Source organism: Bombina bombina, chromosome 3, assembly GCF_027579735.1.
Source record: "Bombina bombina isolate aBomBom1 chromosome 3, aBomBom1.pri, whole genome shotgun sequence".
In the NCBI taxonomy this organism is placed as follows: domain Eukaryota; kingdom Metazoa; phylum Chordata; class Amphibia; order Anura; family Bombinatoridae; genus Bombina; species Bombina bombina.
The window spans coordinates 228,684,328-228,696,632 of record NC_069501.1 but is presented as its reverse complement, the minus strand read 5'-3'; the positions used below and the strand labels follow the sequence as shown (position 1 = coordinate 228,696,632).

General features: G+C 38.1%; 1 pseudogene; it reads right to left on the bottom strand.

Moving 5' to 3' along the window:
- Positions 1-10,519: 10,519 nt before the first annotated feature.
- On the bottom strand, positions 10,520-10,638 carry LOC128654882 (uncharacterized; annotated as a pseudogene).
- Between the last annotated feature and the right edge of the window lie 1,667 nt (positions 10,639-12,305).

Below are 12,305 nucleotides of genomic sequence, written 5' to 3'. Positions count from 1 at the left end.
CTGCTCAGTATTGGTCACTATTTTGCCCGAGAGTAAAGAGAGCTCTACAGGCAATGAAATGGTCTATTTGTAATAGTGGGCATTTGTTTGAGGGAAAGGCCAAAAAGCTACTCTGAGCCTTAGAAACACTGCAAAGAGATGGAGCTGAAGGCCTGGCCAACTCTGAGATGTGCATATCCATCGGCTATGAAGGACTAAAGAACCGATTGGTTGGTCTCCTCTTGGAGTCTTTTTTTCACTAGGGGATATTGTTTAGTCCCTTTACATATTCTGAAGAGCACCCTCTTATTATAAATGTGATCAGCACTAGTGCACTGATTACTGTTGGTAGTTTATATACCTTCAGCCCCAGCCTTAATATTTGAAGCTACTCGCTAAGTACCAGTATAGGTATACTTGCTGGTGCTGTATACATATTTGAGGAGTTACTCACTATTTGGTTTATTACCAGAATAGATATACTTGCTGGTGTCACATACAACTTTAAAAGGATCCTTTTTGATTTTTTCATATTTTTTGGTATGTGGAGTACCCTTAATAGTTGTAGAGTCACTTATTATTTGGTTTATTACCAGTATAGGTATTTTTGCTGATAATATATATATATATATATATATATATATATATATATATATATATATATATATATATATCTTTAGAAAGAAAAAAAATATATAAAAAGGAGAAAGTAAAAGGAAATTAGATGAATTACTCAGTTGTTGGGCCAGCACCAGTATTGATACACTTGCTGGTATCAAATACCTTTAAAATCAGTAAAGAGGCCAAAGAGAGGGGTCCAGACAGGAAGGGAAAGGAGAGGGGAGAGGAAAAGGGATAACTAATAGGCCAGGTCCTATGGATAAATTTGTTTCAACTACAGCCAAAGCAAAATCTGTAGGAATGGCTAGAAACAAAAATCAGTTTAAACCCACGGTTAGAAACCTCTTTGGAAGATAGTAATAACTCTACTGGCAACACAGAGTTGGTTAAACAGATGAGTGCAATCCTTTTACCTAAATTTGAAGCCATTCAGAGTAATCTTGACTCATCACAAGATATTAAACAGTTCTCGGCCACGGTATCAATAGTTGAATAGTCTCTCAGATTTAGACGACAGATCTAGAACAAGAAGCATCAATTAATTCCTTATTGAGTAAAATTAAATCTCTAACTGCTAAGGTAGAGGACCTTAAAAATAGATAGAGAAGGAATAATCTGCAAATTATTGGGCTCTCAGAAGGATCAATTGATCAAAATCTACTCCATTTTGCCTCAGTAAAGTTACACTCCTTACTTAACTTAAACGCTGGCCCCATTCAGTTGCCAACAAAAGAAGGGGGTGGGCACCTGTTTTTCTCTCGTTTGATTCAGGAGGGCAGGAATGTTTGGTTTTAAGCTAATTTTAGCTTTGTATATTAACCTAAGATGGGTTTAAAGTATTTGAAAATGTTCAAGAGGCTGAGGAGTTTTTAAAGGAAGTAGGTAGTCAGGGACTCGGGTCCTAGGATATCCTTAGGTGAAGTGATTACTATCATGTACGGTAAAAATAATTGTAATAAAGGGAGTAATTTGGGGGTGGGGGTATTTTTCCCTTGTATTATATGCGCAGACTTTAAGGGTTGTGGGGGGGTGCTTTCTTGTTTTTTCTCTCTCCCCTCTGGTCGGACCCTTAACTTGCTCTGAGATATGATCTGTAGATTTCGTTCGTGGAATGTGGGTGAGTTTACTTCTCCTGTTAAAAGGAAAACCATTCTACAGCATATGAGGAGACATGGATATGATTCAGGAAACCTATCTAAATGAAGAGTAAAGTAAAAAACTGAAATGGGGGTGGGTGTGGGAAGCGATTTATACGCAATGTTTGCACAGGAAAAAAGAGGGTTGCTTCTTTTATTTAGAAAAAACCTTCAGTATACGATTAATAAAAAGATTTTAGATGTCCAAGGGAGATATATTATTCTGGAATCGGAGATAGATGGACATTAGTTAGTGTTATGCAACATCTATGGTCCTAATGACACGAGTATGATTTTTTGGAAATAACTACATTATTTACCAATAGGATAACCCCAGTCTAAAATCATTATTGGGAGGGGGTGACTTTAATAAGTTGCATTCACAAGTGTTGGATAGGAAAAGGAGCTATAATTCAGTAGGGTGACATTTTGGCTTATAATATAAAAAAAGAGAATATTCTGCTCAGCAGACACTCTTGACCATGTAAAACACTCCAACATCTCCCTATGCCCATGGTCTGATCACGACCTAGTCACAGTGACTTTTCACTCAACAGAACAAAATAATGTGAGACCTTCTTGGCGCCTCCCACACCATGTCCTTCAAGACGCCGCTTTTAGGGAAACACTCAGAAAGGATATCTTATTTTATATTCAATCTAATGATAACAAACAAGTCGGAGATGACATGTTGTGGGGGGGGGGGGGGCGGCAAAAACCAAGTTTAGGGGCCTTATACTCGAGACAAAACCATTTGAAAAAACTTTCAGGTCTCCCCCTTTCTAGATTCCACATCGAGCTGCGCCGGTTAGAACTCCTTAACAGGAACACTCCCTCAGATAGTACCATAAATCAAATTACAAAGATCAAAAACCATATTAACCAATTAGAATTCAAACGTACCCAAGCAAACCTATTTAAGTTGAAACAGCTCTCCTATCATAAAAGCAACAAAAAGCTGATACATTATTAACAAATAAACTTAAAAATAGGGCAAGCACTTCAAGAATCGACCATATCCAATCTGGAAACCAGATATACCGAAAACCCTCAGAAATAGGCCTATGCTTTGAGAAATTTTATTCTAAACTATATAACTTGGAAAAATCCTCAGATCAGTCACTAGCCCCTGCCACTAGCATTTGTCTGTTTCTGGACAACCTAAATCTCCCCTCAATGACATTAGAGGATCAGGAAACACTTACTTCCCCCTTCACACTTCAAGAAATTAAACACGTAATAACACATTTGAAAGCACTCAAAGCCCCAGGCCCAGATGGCTATACAGCGTCTTTCTACAAAACATATAAACAAGAACTATCCCCACTTCTCCTAAGATTTTTTAATCAAGCTGGAGAAGAGGGTAAGTTTGCTAGAGAATTTCTAGAAGCCACAGTAATTACTATACCTAAACCACAAAAAGACCCATCCCTCTGCTCCAACTATAGACCAATATCGTTAATTAATTTAGATGTTAAAATTTATGCAAAGTTGCTCACTTCTCGTATCTCTAAATTACTCCCACAACTTATAAATCTGGATCAAGTAGGGTTCATCCTGCACCGTGAGGGACCTGACAACACTAGGCGATTATTAAATATCTGTACAGAGTCCACTAGACTCAATAGGCCGTTCTGTTATCTCGTTAGATGCAGAGAAGGCTTTTGATCGCATACGGTGGTCTTACCTATGGGAGGTCCTTAAGACCTTTGGCTTCCCAGACCAAATTATTCAGACGATCCAAGCACTCTATTCTACTCCCTCAGCAACAGTCAAGAGCCTAGGATTCCTTTCCCCCTCCTTCCCAATTTCCAACGGTACTAGACAAGGTTGTCCCCTTTCCCCTCTGCTCTTTGCCCTTACGATAGAACCGTTAGCTGAGCAAATCAGGCAAGACAACAAAATAGATGGCATTCGCTTACATGGCACTATTCATAAAATAGCGCTATTTGCGGATGACATAACGATATTCTCTTCAGACCCCAAAGCCTCATTCCCGAGGCTTAAGAACATTCTAGAAGCTTTTGGCCATATGTCCCTCTATAAATTAAATATAGATAAAACTGAAATTTTTACCTGGGGATTTCCCCAAGACACAGTCAGCACCCTTCAAACCCAATATAGAGTCCAATGCACTAATACCTACATTTCCCACCTAGGAGTTAAAATATCTAATAATATTCCACAGCTGATTTAAGAAAATTATATACCACTGTTATCTGAGTTGCGTACTCTGAAAGATAAATGGGATTACACTAACATATCATGGATAGGTAGATTAACGGCCCTTAAAATGTCATTTCTACCTAAAATTACCTATCTCTTTAGATGTCTCCCATTTCGACTCCCAGGATACCTTTAACACCAATTCCAGAGCGAATTTACAAAATACATATGGCAAAATAAACCCCCTAGAGTAGCACATAAAATACTTCAAAGCCCTCCCAACAGAGGAGGAATCGCCTCTCCCTCAATTCTACGATATTATAAAGGAGCGATGCTTACCCATATATCACAATGGGGCGCCAGACTCTCCTAGTAAATGGAAAACCATAGAACAAGCCTCACTGCCGAACCACATATATTTATCTGACCTAATCTGGATCCCCCCACATACTCGGCGAACCGCAGATATCAATAATCTTATAATATGGGAATGTCTCACTATGTGGGATAAATTGAGGCACTACCCACATATAGCCCCACATCCCTCACCTATTACTCCCTTGTCGGGTCTTCTCCAAGGATTACCTGACTCCCATCCACACGGGTGGGCCCAAGCTGGTATTAGAACAGTCTCGGACCTCTGGATCACCTCCCCAAACTCGCGTTTTATAACACTTACAAAATTACAGGCTAAACTCATTCTGCCTAGACACATGATCTATGAATATACAAGGCTGAAAAGCTTCCTCCTTAGCTGGGGTTTTAAGCCCGATCAACATAGACCCCAAACCCCATGGGAGGCAAAGTGGCAACAAGGTAGTAAATTACACAGACCCCTCTCAATCCACTACTCCTTGCTAGGAAGCCCAGACTCTGACACCAAGCTCCTTCATTTGCTCAAATGGGAATTGTCCCTGAACATAGAAGTACCCCCACCGACATGGCAACATGTTATATCCCTCACCAAGAAAGCCTTACACTGTGTCACCCTATTCAAAACATATTACAAGATTCTAACACATTGGTACCTTACCCCCTCTAGACTTAACAAAATGTACGAATCCTCCTCGCCTCTATGCTGGCGTAAATGTGGGAAAAGAGGAGATCCATTACACATATGGTGTGTCAGGGCACAGGTAAATACATATTTATATATATATATATGTATGTCAATAGGACAGGGAAATGTGTTTATGTATGAAACCATATTTTTATCAGATATTACTGGAATAAGGTTTAAATTCTGATGTCAGGATTTGACTCAGAAACCCCCACAAATTGAATATACATCTCCAGGCTCAACTACAGACAACATGTCCCAAGAAACAAAAGGGAAACATTTGCTTCTTAATTAGGAAGTGCAAATTTCATAGCACTCTGTACCCCATGTGGTGAGTAAAAGACGAAGAGTCTGGGGAGGATAACACAGAGAAAGCAAATGGCTCACAAAGAAATTTTAAAACAACTATGTGATAGGCAAGTAGAATACACTTCAGCATGATAAGAAAATATATATTTTAATGGATATATGACGGTCTTTTATATGATAATAAATATAAACACATAAATATATATTGAAATTAAACACATTATATTAAATAGATAATTGCTGCATGGGATATTTATATAGGAAATAAATTCAGAATTAGTATAGATTAAATAACCATTTTAATAATCCCATATTTGAAGTGCATATATATATATATATATATATATAACATAAATTTTCTATTTTTCAGATGGATCATAGAGGAATGCATGCAGGCAGAACTATTGGAAATGTGAAATAGGCTGAAATTGTGTAAATACATATATGACAGAAGTTTAAATGCCATTAATTTCAAAATAATTAGCAGCATAATTCTTTTAATATAATGTAATATTAAAAAAACCCCATGATGTTTCATATCAAAACGATCAGGAAATTGATCTGATGCTTCTCCATCTATAATTAATATTGGGAGAGATTAATACAATAAATTATGGCAGTTATTACATAGTTTAAAGAAATATTTCACTGTCTAAAAAAGGTTAGTTAAATTAATTTGTATGTATTGTCATGCTGCGTGTATTGCTGTGTCTGTTTGTAATGCTGCCACCCGGTGTTGCCATACGAGAACTACAACCAGAAGGCTTTTTGGCTGTTTTAAAAATGAAATCTCAAAGAACCAATCCGAGACAAGCTTTCCATTTTGGGGCGTTTCCAATTTCACCAGTTAGGAGAACCCATATAAAGTGATTGCAACATAGAGAGAGATCTCTGCTGAGCTAAACTTGTAAACTGGTTCCTGTTGGGCATGAGATACCATTTACTCAAGCAAAGCTGATCTATTCTCCTCATTGACTGCAAATTATATTTATTGGTATTTTCTAAGGTAAAAATATTCCTATCAAGGAATATTGGATATCGATTTGGTACTCTTTTTGGTAATGTATTAAAAGATTGCTATAACATATAGATTTAAAGAGCAGATTGTACTTTTAAACTGTGTGTCATTGTTTTGGATAGTTCTTAGCTGGCCTGTTTGTATGCAAAAACAATTTAAAATAAGCATTCATTGTTGCTGGGTTTGGCAGAGTCAGAGAAATAAATTGTATTTTAAATTGGTAGTCACAGCCTATATATTGTTTAAATCTGTATCTGATTGGCTAAGTAACTTATCTGTGCAAGTTCTGATATTGTAAATAAATATTGTATTAGGATAAATTGCAGTTAAATAGCAGAATATATATATTATCCTATTGATTATAAGCACTGTTAGAATTGTATCGCTTGGATGTTAAAAGATAAAGATTTTAGTCTCATTGTGTAAACTGAATGAAAGGCTATTTGTAAATAAGGCTGGTTTTAACGGTAAGCGTGTATGAACTTTGCATAGCATATTTAAATAGTTTTCAAGCGCATATAATATTGTGTCATATTCTGGTATTGCAAATATATTTCAAAATGTTCATGGATATTAACTAAATAAAAGAATTCAGGTATTTATATTAATCGTATGGTTTCTAGCAGATGCATGTTGGTTAAGGGTTTCTATTTTTAAGGATAATTATTATTTGTATTGTGTTATAACCCTGCCATAAGCTGATGTATTATTTGGAGAGCACTACTTAGATTTTCATAAATATACTGACAGGTGGGAATGCCCTAGGCTGCGGCCATTATGGAATGTCTGCTTCCGGACGCTAACCAGTCTGGGCATAGCACTCCCCAGGACCCCTGCAAACGCCCTCCTGCATATTGGTATACGTAACTTACCTAAACATCAAGCGTATTTGTGTGTTTACCTACTGACTGCTACAAAAGCGGCAATAGCCAAATCATGGAAAACTGAATCTCCCCCAAAATGGCCATATATTCTAAACTACATGGCATATATCTATAATATGGAGAAACCTATTTTCCACACCTTAAACAACTCAGACCTATTTGAACTGATTTGGGCAGACTGGCAAAATGGGTACGATACTACCTGGTCCCCGAATCTTAGGATAAATACAAGCTAGATATCTTTATAATACTTCCTTTATAGGCAGGTTTCTTTTATTTGCCTCCTACACTTCATTCCACTTTCCCCCCTCTTTCCTCTCTTTATTCCCTATCCTTCCCGTTCCCTTCCTTTCCCCACTCATCATCAATGCACTTGACTTTGTAGAGCATTATACTGTGTTTACCAAACGTAATTTCCATCCATAACAGCTTTAAGATGTTTGGACTAAATGTTTACTTGATGTGGAGGAGCCTGCGCGCTCCAAGCACAATTTTTGTTACCTGAAAGTAATTTATTTCAATAAAAACTTTTTAAAATAAAAAAAAAAGAGAATAAAAAAAATACAATCTTACAGATCAATTGACTAATATATTATATTCAAAATTCAACGTCCACTAAATGGAAAGAATACCTAGCTGCTAAATTCCAAAGAGATGCATATTTCCTTTAGAAAGAAAGTAAAGCTGATCTTAGAAGATATAGGAAGTATATGCATTATGGGAATAAAACAGGGAAATTCCTTACTAAATTAGTGAATGTATCTAAATATAGGAAACATCATTTCATTTAAAAGCCGAAATCAGCAAATTGTTAGAGATTGTGGAGGAATTTTATCAATACTATCAAAAGCTATACTCTACCATACAGGTAGAAGGACAAGAGAGGTTTTGGAGGGGAATAGAAGTACCTTGAATAACTTTAGACCAAGAGAACAAACCTACTAATCTGATTCAATTAAAGGAGATTAGGATAGCGATTAAGAGATTAGTCCTCTGAAAGCTCCATGTCCTGATGCAATGCCTGCTGAACTTTATAAAATCTTAGATGAACAAATAAGTCTAATATTATTGAAGGTATATAATGGCTATTTTGTTGAAGTGAAGAGTCCATCCTCTTATTTTAAGGAGTCTAGAATTATATTGATCCATAAACAAGGTAAAAACGCTGAAGAGGTAGATGCCTATCGCCCTCTCTCTTTATTAAATGTAGACTATAAAATATTGATTCAAATATTAGCAACTTGAGTTTAACAAGTTATTTCGCCCCTTATCCATCCGGATCAAACGGGTTTCATGAAAGGTAGAACCATGATTTACAATATTAGGAAACTTGAGTGAGCTATAGATAAAAAAAAAAAAAAAAAATCACAGATGAAAAGGGAAGAATGAAATGATAAAAGTGTAGCGATATCATCTTTGGATACCCACAAAGCGTTTAATTCATTGTCTTGGGACCATCTATTTATGACTCTTGCTAAATATGGATTTAATGGGAATTTTTTGAATTGTATACAAAGATTATAGAACTCTCCACCATCGGTATTGTGTGTCAATGGCCTGCAATCTCCCCGCTTTCAGCTAGGTAGAGGTACACAGTAGGGTTGTCTAAACTCCCCGCTGCTGTTTAATTTGGCTTTGGAAACTTTGACTATATGTTTAAGGGGTAACACTGGTATTAAAGGGACATTCCAATCAAAATATAAATGCACATAGATTTATTGCATAGAAAATAAAAGAAATCACAACATCAAAGTTGTGCAACAAATGTTCCTTATGAGAAGAAAGATAAGGACACAGAAGGAGCAACAATTTTCTGATTAATATATCTATCCGAAACCACTTAGGAAAAAAACCTAACTAGTACGAATAACTGCCTTAACTGCATGAAAGATAAGATAAGGCGAATCACACTGCAAAACTGAGAGCTCCGAGACTCTCCAAGCATAAAATATCTATGGAAAGTAAAAGCTCAAACAGAGCCTACTGCAAAACTATAAGAACAAGGGCAAAACCCTAATGGGCAGCAACCGACTTAAACACAGGTCTGATGTAGACCAGTGCCTGACATGTCCACCAGATGCTTATGTAGCAAAAAAGACCATGCAGAAAACTGACCCTTCAGGGTACTGACTGACAAACCTTTCTCCAGACCACCCTGGAGAAAGGATAAAAAAAATCAGAAACCCCCCCGCTTAGACAAAACTAAGCGTCCAATCTTCGAGCAGTCAGCTTCAGGGATTTAGATGAAGGAAAAGACCAAGAATCAGAAGTCCTTCCTCAGAGGTAGTCTCCAAGGTGGAGAGCCAACATTTCCACTAGGTCTCCATACCAGATCCAGCGAGGCCACATAGGGGCTAATAAAATCACTGCAGCTGTCATCTAAAAATATGAGTAATGACTTGTGGAAAGATAAACAGAGGAAAAAGGTATGCAAGACTGAAATCCAAGAAAAACGTCAGAACATCTATCAGGACGGTCTGCGGATCACATGACCATAAACCGTACCTTCCAAACTTGGCGTTCTGTCAAAACGCCCACAAAAACCAACTCCTGAAACCCCCCCATGTGAGGGTCTACCTAGAGAACACATATGGATGGAAATGCTCACTCCCCGTGATGAATTATCAGTCTGTTTAGAAGTGCGACTCCCAATTGTCCACCCCTGGAAAGTGGATGACCAACAGAAAATGTGAGCTTCCTGCCACTGAACAATCCAAGTCATCTCCTACATGGCTAAGGAACCCCTACTTCCTCCCTAATGGTTGATATAAACCCTAGAGGTGATATTGTCCGACTGGAACCAAGCTCGGGACGACTGAGGTCAAGTCATTAGAGCATTGCGAATTGCTCTCAACTCCAAGATGTTTAAAGAGGAGAGCAGACACTTCCGAGTTGATAATCCTTAAAGACCCAGAAAGCTTACCAGCCCAGCAGGATGGCATCCGTGTTCACATCACCCAGGAATATCTCCAGAAGCACGCGCCCGGAGATAGATACTCCTGAAAAAATACAACGGAAGAAAGTCTCGTCATATGATCTAAATCTATCCTTTAAGACAGATCCGAAATTTCTCCATGTCATGGAAAATAGCAAAAGGAATGATGTCCATGGAATATCATCAGACCAATTCCCTCCATACACAGGGTCACAGAAAAAGTGAAGAAATATCAACTGCAGCTAATTCCAAACTCCCAACCTCCTGGTTGCAAGATGGCTAAGCTATCCACCGGCCACTAAAACTTACTGTTGGCCGGACAGAAGACTGCAGAGTGGGGAAAAGGAATAAATCGTTGATTTTCTGACCTCTGAAAGAGATCTCCTAGATAAAGAATCAAATAAAGGTCCAAGGATACCGCACCTGGTGTTCCCAGACAGTCTCCCATCCAGGTACTGACCTGACCTGACCCTGCATAATTTCCGAGATCAAACGTAATCAGGTGCATTCAGGGTATTGTGGCGGTAGTCCCAAATAAATTACCCTTGTGGATAGAACAAGGGAACTCTTCTCCAGATTCATTTCCCACCCCCGGAAAAGAAGATAGGACAAGAGTTAGCTCCAAGTTAGGATTATCCCTGAACTATATATTGTCCAGAAAAACACACTTGCAATATCCCAAGACCTAAAGGTTTGATGGGGATGGCGCAAACTAAGAAAACTAGAGACGATTCTGATTAAGGAAACAATAAATCTCTCAGGTCTAAGTTAGTTATGAACAGGCCCACTAGAACCAAAGAACAAAGGATACTACTTTGAAGGACAGAATCTGAAAATATATGAGGTAAAAACCTATATCCCACTCCCAAACTGGGACTGGAACTGTCACTCCCAGAGATGAAGACATTGAATCCAGTTCAAGGAATGCCTCTCATCCTACTTGGATTGCAGATACTCTAGAAAGAGAAATCTGTCCCTGGAAGGAAAACTTAGAACTCGAAAAGGCATGACCCAAACAAAGTCTCATCCTTAAAAGGAGACACTAGAAGCGTGTATTTGGAGGAAACAGAAATAATTGAATCTGCAACTGCAGAACTATAAAGTCTAGGCTGTACCACTAAACCACAGGTAGGCTTCTCAGCTGACCATAGATTTCAGCCATAATGCCCGGCGGCTAGTACAGCAAGTCTAATAAGACAAGATATTGCTCTAAATGAACAATTAAACCTCCAGCTTCTTACCTATGTTAGAAAGAAAACTAGATTATCTCAGCAGAGATCTAAGTTCTCTGATTAATAGTAGAAAGTTCCCTTCTACTAAAGACACCGTGCATTTCAAGAGAGAAAGCGACAGGAAATCCTAAAAAGGACTTGAGACAGGGAGAAATATCCCCAGATTCTCTATAACAATCCTGTGAACATATCTCAGCACATCTAGAACCCTTCCAGAGAGGAAATAAAAATATAGAACTGATAAACTTCACAAAACTCCAAAGGAAAGACAACGATAGGGATCGGTGTCATCCAGTCAGCTAAGACCTCCTGACAATATAAGAGGCTTTGAAGCAAACAACTGAAGGATATCACTTCAGTAACAGATAAAGGAATTATACTGTCCAGATCTGAGATTTTAGCCTCAGAAATTACAGACGAATCCTCCTCACTAACTTGGAAGAAGATAAACCTGCGTAGCAGCATGTGGAGCAGAAACCCTCTTATCTGAGACTTAAAATGTCCTCTTGCCTTTTCCCTGAAGTAAAGGAAAACAGACCAAGCCCCAGATACCGCAGAAGATACCTGAGCTTGCATCTTCTGTAAGCAAATACACTCCTCCAGCAGATTGAGAGGAACCACAGGATATTGCATGTGACGCCATATAGGCTTGGGACATAAAAGAAGAAAGCTGTGGCAGTGCCTTAACAGCAACATCCTTGGAGACATTAAGTTCAAACCAATCTGTACATTTAATAACATTTGCGAAATCAGAGGTACAGAAAAAATAAATGTTTAAACAAATTCTTAGTTGAGCAAGCCTTCCACACAACTTCAGCATCAGTAGAAGGAATTATACTGCCTGAATCCGAAATTTCACCCTCAGATGCACCCGAAGAATCTTCATCCTCAGACTTCTGAGAGGAAATACTGTGACTAGCCTCTTCAGGATCAGAAACCTTACTTACTGTTTCTTTAAAATTTCC